We start from the raw sequence: 13,520 nt of genomic DNA, 5'->3' as shown, positions 1-13,520 counted from the left end.
GCCCAAGTGCCTGGAATCATGTCTGGCACTTGGTGGGTGCTCATACAGCCTGCCAGTGGAGTGCATGGTTAATGAGTTTGAGTGTGGAGTTTGACATACTTGGGTCTCTTCTTTCCACCTCACATGACATGGTGACTTCTCTGGTCTCTTCCTGGAATTTAGCATTGCTCCCTCATAGTACTAGGGATTTAGTACATAAAACAGCTTTCTACAGAGAATTAGGTCTATATTTAATGTTAAATATTAATAGAGGTCAGTAAAATATTGAGAACAATTTTTATCTTTGGCATATGAAAACCAGTCTTGACATTTTATGATAACAGCACAGACTTATTTATGTTTGTCCTGTTTTCCATACTAAATTTTAGAATTTCAGAGAAATAACAACGTGGGTCCTTTTTATTTTTTGATGGTATGTGGTAGAAAAGTTGAGACATAATGGGTCTCCAAAAATATTGCTGCCTCACCAGCCTGGGACTGAGTCTGTTGTGGTTCCTGAGAAGTCCTCGCTGTGCCCTCCCATTGTGCCAGTCTTTGGGGGTCAGGACTCTCATCTGCCAATGTGGCTCCACAGTATTCACATTTGTTTCTGCCTGTGGAGTGTTCACAGGAAGTGACCAAAAGGGTCTGAAAGAAGTGTGCTTATTGGTGAATGACTTGTTGCTGTTTCCAAACAGAATCATAAAGTCTGAGTTTGAAGAGAATATTACAACAAAAATACACCTTAGTTTTCAAAGGAATTCCCAAGAACAAAGCATATTCATTTTTTGATACCTCATTGTGCTTTAGTTCTTACTATAACCATTTGTTTTGATTTCTCCGTGGATCTGCTAGTAGGATGGAATAGGGCTCAACTCCTGGCTTTGCCTCTTGATAGCTGTATGACCCTGGACAAATCACCTAATTCTCTAGACTTTGGTTGTCTCATCTGTCAACTGGAGATACTAATAACATCCATACAGAGTTGCTGTGAGGATTAAATGAGATAACATACATAGCGTGCCACACGGTGGGAGGCACGGAGCAAAGGTTAAATGAATGTTAGCTTTATGGTTATTGTTACTATTATTACCTAGAAATGAATGACCGAGATGCCTGAGTATCTTTATCTGTTTAATTTTTTCTTGTTATAACTAATTAAGTATCCAAACAGGAGGTCAAAAAGGGCAGAGAACAGAACACTTGGGCCAGAACTCAGAATCCTGAGTATGCAGAGCTGTTTCTTGAAGCAGGCCTGCCTTGCTGTCAGGCTTGTTGAAGCCTCAGGGCCCAGTGCTGTGTGGTAGGATATGTGGGTCATTTGGACATTTATCTTTATAATGTCAGTGGCAATTGTTCTTTCTTATGAGGTAGGCTCTGTAATAAGCAGATGCCAATGGCATGGTGGGAGAAGCAAGAGGCCCAGGTCTTTGCCCCTGGGACTTGACCAATCTGTGTGACTTGGTCAGCATGCTTCACCTCCTCTGCTCCTTGGTTTCTTTCTCACTCACACAAAGGGACAGGGCTTGAGGGATCAAGTGTGAGAGCTTGTAAGATGTGAAAGGTGGGAGTTTACCTCAAGTCTTCCTCTGAGGCTGCTATTCTGGGGAATGCCAGCTATGGAGATACACGTATGGTTGGGCGTTGCACGGTGGGTGGGTGGGTGGGGGGTACAAGGAAGGAAGTGAATTGTATTAAAAACCCAGAAAATGTGAGACTTGTTTTTAAGAGTTGGTATTCTCATGGAGGAGTCCTGAGTAAACATGAGGAAGGGTATATGCAGACAGCCCAGGAACACTGAAAACTGAGTGAGGAGGACTGTGGAGGGTGAGGTAAACCAGGGGGACTTTTGGATAGAGGTACTTCTGTTATGAGTCATCTGTATTAGCATCCAGTTTTCTCTGTTCAGAAGCAATGCTGCTCTATCATTTGACTATATTAATACTTATGATCAAATACTAAGGCCCCTACAGTCTCTCTAACACCGTGCCGTGACCTGCAAGGTAGATAACCTTATCTTTATTTGTTAGCTGTTGTGTCTCAGAGATGACGTGATTTGCCCTGGTGTTGCAAGCAGTAAGTGGTGGATCTGGATTTGAACTCAGGGCAGGCTGTGCCTGTGGCTCTTTTACTCTCCCAGTCCACATGCTCATGGAGTTCCTGCGATAGTGACTTGAGTGTTTGATTCCTGTTTTGGCTTGTAACGGATATGGTAACATCTCTATTTGGATGTGCACTAGTATGCTTTAAAGGGTATAATTTGACCCTGAGAACTCCTTCCAGGATGCTTGAGAAATGAGACAGTACTTCATTGCTTAAGAAGCAAAAGAGGATCTTGATGTCTCCCAGTCATTATTGTTAGGGTCAGGCGTAAGGCAGGGTAAAGATAGGAGTCAGAAGCTAAAAAATTTTATCAGTCAAAGGCTTTATTTGGGAACTAAGGTCTCAGGCGTGGTTCCGTGACTCAGGGAGGGAGGGAGGGACTCAGGGAGGGAGGGAGGGAGGGAGGGAGGGAGGGAGGGAGAGAGAGAGAGAGAGAGAGAGAGAGAGAGAGAGAGAGAGAGGAGTCAGGGAAGTCGCCCCCAGGTGTGGTGGGGTGGGGTTTTTAAGCTGCAGCGGTTCCGGGTTTAGGTCCCGGTGGGTCTTTTTCGCGTCTGGTCGTGCTGTCGCTCGGTGATTGGTTGACCTCCAATTCATTCTGGCACGCTGCTAGGGGCTTTTCATTGAGTTGCTCTGGCAAGATGGCCGTCCCCTCTACTGTGGTTCCAAGGACATCCTAACAATTATCAAGTTTTTCATTACTTTAAAGTATTTTGTATCTTTTGTGGAGGTGTCAGCCTTTGTCTTTTCCCCCTCCAGTTTGGAAATATCTAGGAAACTTCATTGTTGGATTTGAATGTCACTTAAAAGAAATCATCCCCTTTGTTATTGTTTCTTGAAGGGGCTCATGCTAGCGTTGTTAAAAACTTTTTTCACCTTTTGTGCTTTGGAACATTTAGTTCTGCCTTTACGGGTCCTGAAGCATCCCATCTTAAGATTTTCCAAGCGTACTCAGCTTGTGCCTGCGCGCGTGCCTACTACTGTGCGTGCGCGCTCATGTGCATCTGTGCGCTCGTGAATACGTCAGTCACCTTACCCGGCAGGAGCCTGGGATGCCATGTTGGCTTTGATGCTGTCTTGCTGTGCAGGGTTGCCCAAGGGTGGCTTTGTCCTAGTTTCCTCGTAGGTAGTTCAGGCCTTTATAAAGCTTAGCTGTGGGAGCTTCAGAACTTTTGCAGCCTGAAGAGCTCAAGCCAAAACAGCAGGGAAGATAGGAAAACCTACCTGTTTAGCCATAGGCAGATGGACTGTTTTTGCTTTGATTGAAAGATTTTCCTTGGTTGAAGGGCGAGGCGGGGCAGGGAAGCGTCCGTTGGCCGCTCCACTGCCCTGTGAGTGCAGCCCTCGAAGTTGTTCCTGTCCTTCGCTGGCTGGGAGGAAGTGTGAGTGTGGGAGCCCCCCTGCACTGCCTTACTCCAGTATTTGCACCCCGCGAGGGTCTTTGGGGGCCAGATCTTTGAGAAGGCTAGCCACTTCAGCTATACCCCAGGAAATGTCCCCTTGTATGGTCCTCTGTGCTCCAAAAGAGATGACTTTTGGGTGTGGCTATCGCTGTGCTTTATTTCTTCCTGGCAAGCAAAGTGGGACTGTTTCTTTGTTGCATCTGCTTTAAAGAGGTCCTTCGTTTCTATTTTGGGAACAGAAATCTCTGTTAGAAGTAAGCTAGACAGCCGACAGAAGGCGGCTGGCTTTGGGATCCCTCTCGATAGTCCTGGTCCTGGCCGGCTTCGTTGTTGGCTGGGAGTTGTCCAAAGCCGCCCTCTTCAAGTGCATTCCTGGATTTTGAAAGGCAGGGATGAAATGGTCGGTGATGCTTTGTTAAGATGCAATTTGTCAAACTCTTAGTTCTGGCCCTGAGGCTGGAGCCTGTATTTATTAGCTTTGCATTTCACCCTGGGCTCTGCTGGGAGGCTGCTGGCGGTGCTCCCTGACGGCCTGACCCTTCCCCAGGGCAGAGTCAGCTAGTGAGAGATCCTTGTGCTTGGTACTTGGGCTGCAAAAACATACCTTTGGCCCAGTACTTCTTGGCATCAGTTTACTCTGAACTCAGCCCCCCAGAGAAAGACACCAACTGTATGGCAGTTATGGGTTGAATAAATGCACACGTGCCTTTTATGCCCTCAAGACATGCCTGATAAAAATTTTTATGCATCTGTGGTAGAAGTGTAGTTCCATCCTTAAGGAACGTCTCAACATTTCTGAAAAATGATGTAGAGCAAGTACAGTTTTGGGAAGGAGACCTCTGTTTTCTGTTTTTCTTGATCTGTTTCCGTAGCACCAAATAAGTATATTAACTACTACTTTGTGTTTTTTCCTCTCCCAACTTATAACTTACACAAAATGGCTCTCTCGTCTCCAGGCATCATTGTGTTTTAAATGACTCCAGTTCCTAGCTGGAGCCAGGCCTGTTTTAGAGAAAGAAAGCATGCAACTAGATTTCTCTCTTAACCTTTGTCTGCAACAAATGTCTTCCTTTGTTTTAAAGAGAGTGAGAATGCTGTGAAGGTTAAGAAGAAATGCGCCTCTCTTCCCTTATGATTTTTCAGTCTGCTGCCACTTATGTATCTCCTTGGGGCAAGGGAGGTGACCTCCTTGCTTCATATTACTTTCCAGGAATATCTGCAACTCTGCCTCTTGCGCTGCCTCTCACTGGCTCCTGGTTCTCAAACTGTGGCCACTCAACCTACAGTACTAGGTAAACTTCTGGAAATGTGTCAGGAACATGGCACTCAGAAGAAGATGGTTTGAGGCTAGTGAGATCATCATCCCCACAGGACCATACTTTATCACTTAGGAATATCACTTAATATTCCTCAAATATTTAGAGCAGCATGGTATGGTACATGTGTGAGGAACTCTTCCAGCATCTTCTCTGAGGGTCTATGTTCATTAATTCTTTTTAGGGTCTTTCTCTTGGGTGAACCATTCTTCCGAAGGCTTAATTTCCTTTGTGGGGGCATAATATTAACGTCCAGTCTTCTTATTTTGAAGCACTGGAGTTTGTGTTGAGCTGTATTTGTGAGATTATGGAAAAGGCATGCACTTATTAGAACTGAGGGTGGAGGGAACAGGGTGGGGACTATAAACTGGGTCTGTTTCTTTCTTTGCACGGGGAGGGGTCAGCTCAGTGACCCCTTCAGTTCCCTGTAGTGGGTCATTGATTATTTTCACACAGAAGAGTTGGGCCCAAGAGAGTTAAAATTATGCTGAGAAGAAGAGGTGAATTTATTGAAATTCTCTGCCTCCTATGTCATGGAACTGGTGTTTTTCATTTTTCTTGGCTTGAGTGAGAGAAATCTGCTGCCTGAGAGGCTCAGCACCAGGGAGTAAACCCTGGAGATAATGTTAAGGTTTACTGAGTGATTTATGGGGGAGTTGGAATATATAATACAATCATGCATATAGATTTCAGGAGAGTAGTGAATGAAGTTTTTATTTTGTGTCTTTTAAATAATTTAACTGATTTGGATGTTTTAAAATCACTCTTTTATTAAACCAGTCCTTTCAAAATCTAAAATAAAGCTTTAGTCACAGTCTTTATAATAAAAAACAGTAATTTATCTCTTAAGGAGAGCAGAAACAATATATTTACATATGCAGCTTTTATTTATTTTTTTTGTTTTTGTTTTTGTTTTTTTTTTCTGAAATTTATTGACAAATTGGTTTCCATACAACACCCAGTGCTCATCCCAAAAGGTGCCCTCCTCAATACCCATCACCCACCCTCTCCTCCCTCCCACCCCCCATCAACCCTCAGTTTGTTCTCAGTTTTTAACAGTCTCTTATGCTTTGGCTCTCTCCCATTCTAACCTTTTTTTTTTTTTTTTTTCCTTCCCCTCCCCCATGCGTTCCTGGTAAGTTTCTCAGGGTCCACATAAGAGTGAAACCATATGGTATCTGTCTTTCTCTGTATGGCTTATTTCACTTAGCATCACACTCTCCAGTTCCATCCACGTTGCTACAAAAGGCCATATTTCATTTTTTCTCATTGCCACGTAATATTCCATTGTGTATATAAACCACAATTTCTTTATCCATTCATCAGTTGATGGACATTTAGGCTCTTTCCATAATTTGGCTATTGTTGAGAGTGCTGCTATGAACATTGGGGTACAAGTGGCCCTATGCATCAGTGCTCCTGTATCCCTTGGATAAATTCCTAGCAGTGCTATTGTGCAGCTTTTATTTTAAACAGGGCTTAAGGGGTACATGGGTGGCTCAGTCAGTTAAGTGTCCGACTCTTGGTTTCAGCTTAGGTCATGATCTCAAAGTTCGGTGAGTTCGAGCCCTGCATCAGCCCTGCTCCTGCACTGACAGTGAAGAGCCTGCTTGAGATTCTCTGTCTCCCTGTCTCTGCCCCTCTTCTGCTCACACACTTGCTCTTAAAACAAACAAACAAACAAACAAACAAACACCAAAAAATACCCACTAAAAAAATAAATTGGGCCTAAGTAAGATCTTGCTTAAAAGAATTAAAAAGCATCAGTTTAAAAAAAATCGTGGGGTGCCTGGGTGGCTTAGTTGGTTAAGTGTCCAACTTTGGCTCAGGTTATGATATTGGGGTTCACAGGTTTGAGCCCCGTGTTGGGTTCTGTGCTGACAACGCAAAGCCTGGAGCCTGCTTCAGATTCCGTGTCTCCCTCTCTCTCTGCTCCTCTCCAGCTCACACTCTATCTCTCAAAACTAATAAAAAAAAAAAAACATTAAAAAATTAAAAATAAAAAAATGTTAAAGCCCTTTTGTCAGGAAGTTGGATTAGCATTTTGTTTCGTAATTAGAGTTGGGTTTTTTGACTTACACAGGTTTTTCCATTTTGGTTGGGAGTGAATGATTGATATGAATGGAAAACTAAGAGTGAGTCACAAATTCTTACTTTGGAAAATTTCTTAGGGATTTGTTGTTGTGGTGTTGTTTTTAACCTTTAGCTAAATGCCAGAAAAGTGGCAATGGTATTTGGCAAAAGTAGTGACTACTGAGAAACATTTGTAAGCATTGACTCAGGTTCACAGGTACAGTGAATTGACTGTACTGGAGTAATTGTGGATTCATCATTTGGGGATAGAGCATGAGGCTGTGTCTTCCACCTATTTTGTAATTAATTTAGGGGCACCTAGGTGGCTCAGTCGGTTAAGCGTCCGACTTTGGCTCAGGTCATGATCTTGAGGTTTGTGAGTTCAAGCCCCGTGTCGGGCTCTGTGCTGACAGCTCAGAGCCTGGAGTCTGCCTCAGATTCTGTGTCTCCCTCTCTCTCTGCCCCTCCCCAACTTGCTCTCTCTCTCTCTCTCTCTCTCTCTCAAAAATAAATAAAAACATAAAAAAATTAATTTAGAGGCTCTGAGCTCTGCTTTGAAGGATTGTATAAATTCCATTGCTTTGGCTTTATTGCAGTAAACCCAGAGATCGACAAATCATAACTCTTTTAATTTGGTTTATTTAAAAAAATGTTAAGGGCCTCCCAGGTGTCACATACTCTAAGGGGATGCCAGGATGATGATGATGTGGTTCTTGTCCACCAGGAGCTCATTGTCAAGAAGGAGAAATAAATTTTCACTTATGGCTGGATGAGGCAGGTAGGAAGCGTTGTTCAGTTGTACCAGTTACGGATGCATGTAATATATATGTATTTAAGTATATCCCTATACTTAATTATGAAGTTAAATTCATTTTCTATTGCTGCATAACAAATTGCCATAAACTTAATGGCTTAAACCAGCACCCATAAATTATCTCATAGTTTCCATGGGTCAGGAGTTTGGGCATGGCTTAAATGGTTCTTTGCTCAGGATCTCAGAAGTCTGCAATCAAGGTGTGGGCCTCGAGGTATGAGTGGGAAGAATCCACTTCTAAGATCATTTAAATTGTTGACAGAATTCATTTCCTTGTAGCTATCGGACTGATGTTCCTTTTTCTTTGCTGGATATCTCTCTCTCAGCTCCTGGAGGTCTCTGCAGTTCCTTGCCATGTGGCCTTTTCACAGGCCCTGTCACGATATAGCAGCTTCTTCAGAGCTAGAAAGGGAGTCTGTCACTCTTTAGTCTGCTGAGATGGAGTCTTACATAGCATTGCCTGATCAAGGGAATGACATGTCATTACTTTTGCCATATTTTGTTGGTTAGAAGCGAGTCACAGGTTTGCCTGCACTCAAGAGTAATTTTGCCCACCAAGGTACATTTCTGGTTATTTCACCAACTTCTTTTCCCAATTAATCTGAACATTTGAATCCTAGGAAGACTGATGATAGCAGTCCCAGTTGGGGAATAAAAACTACTATTTGGAAAACCAGAAGTGGATTGTTTCTTCTCTTAGCAGATAGAAAACAGGAGGTGAAAGTAATGTCTGTGGGTTCACAGTATTGATAGTAAGGGGTTACATAAAAACAGCGACCTGTTAGGCTCATGTGTTCAGGGTGGACCTCCATAGGAATCTCTCAGGATCTTCTGGCTAGACGTAGTCATTTTTTATCCGGATGTCTTAGCATTGGCTGATCACCCAGGAGTGACATATGGCAGGAACACACTTTGAGGGACAAGTCTCCTGGAGGGTACACTATAGCACACAAACTAGACAGATGGTAGCTTATTCAACCTTGGACAGGAGTGTAATCCTACACATTGGCAGGCTGGGTGCTGAGAGGTGCTTGTGGTATCTGAGGCAGAGCTGACTGAGTTTACCTGAAACTGCTTTGTAAGGCACAAGGCAGTCACCTTATATGACCTGGAGTGTGTGATGCACACAGAGCATACTCGTCGAGTTGGGGTGAGGATGATCGTGATAGATTGTGTGAACTGGAACTGGACAAAGTGTAGAGCTCCAGACTGGAGGATGTTCTACCTGCAAGGTGAAGGGCAGGTGGAAAGACAAGTCTTTCAGACAGAACCATGGATGTTCACCCTAGGGTCTTCACTAAGCAGGGGTCAGTGTTGCTTCCGCAAAATTAAACATATTGTGTGGGAGGAAAAAGGTGCCACTGGGCCTGCCTCTCTTTACAGTTAAGGATTGTGTGGATCCATGTGCTTACAAGATGATTTGGACTGTTAAGAAAGAAAGTGGGCTTTACAGAGCCATACTTAGTACGTCTATGATTAGAAACCCCCCCACCCCCCAAATCCAATAAGGACATTGTTCATTATTCGTTCTTGGTCCTTCATTGAAGAAAAGGTCTGTGTGTTTGGAGAATGAATCATATCTCTTTTGTTTGGAAGATAAGAACAGGGGCCCCTTGTGGATGCTAGAGAACTGATAGGGGGATTTTGTCCCTAGCTCAGTATGTCCCTTACCTGAGATTTTTTTGCTGTAATTCTCTCTTCATTATTTGATGCTTATCTTTGTGATCTTCTTTTATTCATTTTAGTAATTGTGGCTCAACTGTTTTTTGGAACTTGGGGAAAGGGATAGTCTGTTAAGAGAAACCATGAAATGGCTCACTGAAATTCTTTATTTTTCCTTTTAGCAGTTCAAGCTCTATATTTGTAACATCACACTGCTATCTCCTGATTGGACCATTTTCAAGAACTCACATCTTTTTCATACAGCTTAAAAGGTGAGTAGAACTTAAGACTCTTCTCTGATGTTTGTGAAGCAAAGCTTGTCACAGCGCTAACTGTTCTGAGATGGTGTACCTCTTAAGAATGTCGTGTAATTTCTAGGCACAAAAACTATTTACTAATTTAGTTTTTTCTGGTACGAGGAAAGTTGCATGATATCAGATTGAATGTGGCTTTTCTTTTTTGTTTATAATTCACTTTGGGCTGTGAATGTGTATAAAATATGTATTTCTAGATTTACTGAAAAAATAGTCTTACTGTTCAACTTGTATTTGTTGCTGAGCCTGAGCATTTAAAGCCCAGATACTTAAAAACATTTAAGGTCAGTGGGAAATGGGATTCTTTCTTTCTCATTCTAAATTCTTTGTTTTGTTTGATTTCCTACTTCATAAAATGAGGATAACAATGGGATTGCCATGAGAAATAAATGAGCCATCATACTTAATACAGCATCTGGCATATAGCATACACTAAATAAATACTAGTTCCTTTCTCTTTCTTAGCTATTGTGATATCAGGTGGGTAGGTTTTTCTTTCCCTGTATTGATAGCATGTATGGTTTATACTGTGAAGTGGGGGGGGCGGGGGTGACCTAATTTGCTGCATTTGGTCTTACATTTGTGTGCCTGTGTGTTTCTGTTTTGGAGAGTGGGTGAGCATTGGGTTATCTGGAAGCTTAGGTGATCCCTATGTATTTTGGTCATCTCTGGACATCCTCAGACCCAAAGATCAATTCAAAGGCTGCCCTTGTTGGGGGACAGTCAGTGAAGGTGCTGGGAGGGTGCCAGGAGCATCCTACCCTGCCTCAGCTTGCCTGCCCTGAGCTTTTCACTTTAGGTGTACCTCTTTAGCTCTTGGTGCCTCTGTTTTGTCAACTCTTAATTGATTTTAGTGATTCTTGTTCTGCCTAATTGCTAGGCTGTAGGGAACATTAAATGAAAAAAAAATACATGAGAGTCTTCAGGAAAGTAAGAAATTCTGTAAAATATAAAGTGCAACTTTTTCCTAAAATGTAATATGCCAGGTATGACTCATTGTTTATTCCAAGTTTCTTACTAGAATGTAAGCTTTAAAAGGGCAAGAATCTCCGTCCTTCCCTTCTACTGCCTAAAGCAGTGCCTGGTACAAAGGAGCTCAGTAAAACTTTTGTCAAATGAAATGAATTGATAAAGACACTCCCCTCCCCCACTGGAGCATATCCAAGCTTTTTTATTTGTGGTTGCATTTGGAAATAGATGAGGCAATCTATTAATGTGCTCCCTCACTGAGGCACACAGACCCTTGAATTTAAATGGACTTTTCATAGTTTGGAACCTTCCTAAAACTAAGTGCTATGAAGCCCGCGGTGTGTAACAACCCACACTCTCTGAGTCCATGTTGGGTGCATTTCCTTTCTGTTGTTGAGTGGGTGCAATTTGTATGTGTTTCTTTCCTGAGTGGATTTTACTATTAAATATCTGAAATATACTTTACTTTCGGATATTTTATTCAGATACTTTATTTTCAGATATTCTACTATCAGGTATTTCAAGCCCATTTGATGTGCTATTCCAGGGTAGGTGGTAAGCTTTCATGGGGAGTATTCCAGCTATGTGCCTTAAAGACATGTTCGGTGACTGATGAAATATTTCTTATTCATGTGATTCTTTATTGCCTCATAGGGCAGCATTTTGAGAATCCCTTACCTTCCCTTACTTGGTGAGTGTTGATGAATTGTGCTATTTTTCTTCCATAATTTGGCATACCCACCACCATCTTAAGGTGGGAGGCAGCAATTCATCTCTACCAGGGCCGAAGAGAATGCAGGCATAATTTAGTTTCTTTTCTATCATCTCAGATACAGTTTTCTTTAACTTTACTCACCAAAAACTAAAGCCATCTTCACTTAGAATTTTACTGGGTAACCAGAGCTACCACTGGACTATGCTCCTAAGGACAGTGCAGCTTGATTTATAGAATTTTGGCAAATGTAGACATATACTTGCAAATTACATAAAAACCTGATTTCCCCCCATATATGGAGTTACCTCATTCTGTCAGCTATTTTAAGCAACTTTCAAAATTGGTAATGGAAAACTTTTTCTTGACTCCATTCCTCTATATGGATTTTAAATGAAATACAAAGCTTTGTTGCTCCTTCTGAACATTAGAATGGTTGAAGAACAGACCCCTGTCTGCAGAACTGCATGTTGCTTTGTGTATCCCGGGTCACTTTCAAACACATACTTGGATTCTGAGGTGTTGCAAGAACTTTCACACCTCTAAAATAGGTTCTTACAGCTGACTGTCCTGGAATTTATATTTGCTTTGTTACTTGTAAAATTCTGTCTCTCAAAGCTCACAGCTGGACCGTGAGACATTCCTAAGTGCTGATAAGATGGACAGGTGGCATTACCACTCTGCTTCAACTACTTGGCTGGATTTTTGCATTAACTGCAGATTGTGCTTGTCTTACTGAACAGTGGGTTTTTTGGACTTGGTTCTAAAATGGAGTTGGGTCCCCATGTTTAGGTTGTTATTAAATGTATTTCAAAATTTTAACCTCTCCGATAAATTTGAAGACAGATGCCTCTTCGGTGTGTCACATTTGTAAAGTGTAGTTGGAAACACGGCCTCTGGCTCAAATTCTGTACTTGCCACTTTCATTCACGTTTTTACTCTGACAAGTCCTAAGCCTCTCTGAGTCTGAGCTTTTCTCCTCTTTAAATGGAATAATATTTATCTTGTGGGATTTTTGTGAAGATGCCTCATTCGGCATTCATGCATAGTGGGAGTTCAATAAAATGCCAGTTATTTGCCATCCAAATACTAGCTCTTACTCAAGCACCATGTGCTGGCAGGATCAGAGGAGGAGAAGGAGCAGAGGCGCGGACCTCTCTGTCCTCTCTCAGGGTGAAGGAGGTTTGCTGAGGAATTTCCTGAGGCATCTTCTTGCTGGAGCCAGGTGTGGTGGACTGCTGGTGCTGGTGACTTGACTGAGCACAGTGCCTCTGGGATATAGGTGAAGAAATCCCTAATTCAAGCTTTTTGCACCATTTCCTGTCTTTGTCATGAAAGAATGAAATCTCAGACTTAGATCTGGTTGGCTCTCAGCACAGATGAGAAAGGTTCAGATGGGGAAAATCCCACCTCTCTTTTGGTTTCCTTTAAGGTCCTTAAAGGACCTGAAGTAGCTGATGAGGAATTGGGCGCCTTGTGAAAGTCTTCCTGCATAAGACCTGTGGTCCCAGTGGGGAGATACTCCAGCATGAAAACATCACCTCAGAAACCAGCCCAGCATTCCTGACTTCTTGGCTTTGTGTTAAATTTAAACTTTTAAAGTTTAAAAACCAAAGAGGATCAATAGTGCTGGGAGAAGCAACACCTTTGAGTGTAGGTCCCTACTTTCTACACTGGTAAATAAAGCAATGCCTATTTTCTCCAGATGTTTCCTTGGCATGTACAGTAAAATAGATTAAACTGTGAAAATGTGATCAAACAAAAACATTTGGAGCTGTGGTATAAATGACCATATTGTGCTGGAGGTTCCCTAACTTGAAGGAAAATTTAAACTCTGCTTTACAATTAGGTTAGGATCATTCAAAGGCTGCACTGAAACTTCCTGTCTGTGTGAGAAGCCAGACAGTGGTGGACCGGTGCCTCTCTGGCTTTCTAGTTTGTCATTAGAGAAGTGACACCAAAGTTCCCAGTGGGAGGGGTCCTGGGACAGATCCCAGGTTGACTAGTTCCGGGTTTCCCCTGGACTTCTGAAAGAGTTTTTGGGTTCTCGAGGCCTCATTCAGGCCCTTCTGCTTCCCACTTGCTTTCCCTTCTCTCTCCTCTGTGTCAGGGGCCTCAGGTCTGAAGTCTATCTCACCGCTTTCCCCTCATTCTTTAGATTTAAGTTTAAGAGTGGCA

At 42.5% G+C, this 13,520-nt stretch overlaps 1 protein-coding gene across 6 annotated transcripts in view; it reads left to right on the top strand.

Annotated features, from left to right (window-relative positions):
• The window catches only part of LDLRAD4 (low density lipoprotein receptor class A domain containing 4), a 446,159-nt gene that overhangs the window by 48,700 nt on the left and 383,939 nt on the right, over positions 1-13,520 (top strand). For 5 of the 6 annotated variants that reach the window (XM_043559416.1, XM_043559419.1, XM_043559412.1 and 2 more), the window contains exon 2: positions 9,530-9,619. The gene's annotated coding sequence lies outside the window, so the exon portion shown is untranslated. The remainder of the gene's footprint in view (positions 1-9,529; positions 9,620-13,520) is intronic. The other variant, XM_043559415.1, reaches the window with a different exon arrangement.

This window comes from Prionailurus bengalensis, chromosome D3 (assembly GCF_016509475.1).
Source record: "Prionailurus bengalensis isolate Pbe53 chromosome D3, Fcat_Pben_1.1_paternal_pri, whole genome shotgun sequence".
NCBI classification, from domain to species: domain Eukaryota; kingdom Metazoa; phylum Chordata; class Mammalia; order Carnivora; family Felidae; genus Prionailurus; species Prionailurus bengalensis.
The sequence above is the reverse complement of the archived record's forward strand: the minus strand, read 5'-3'. Positions and strand labels throughout refer to the sequence as shown.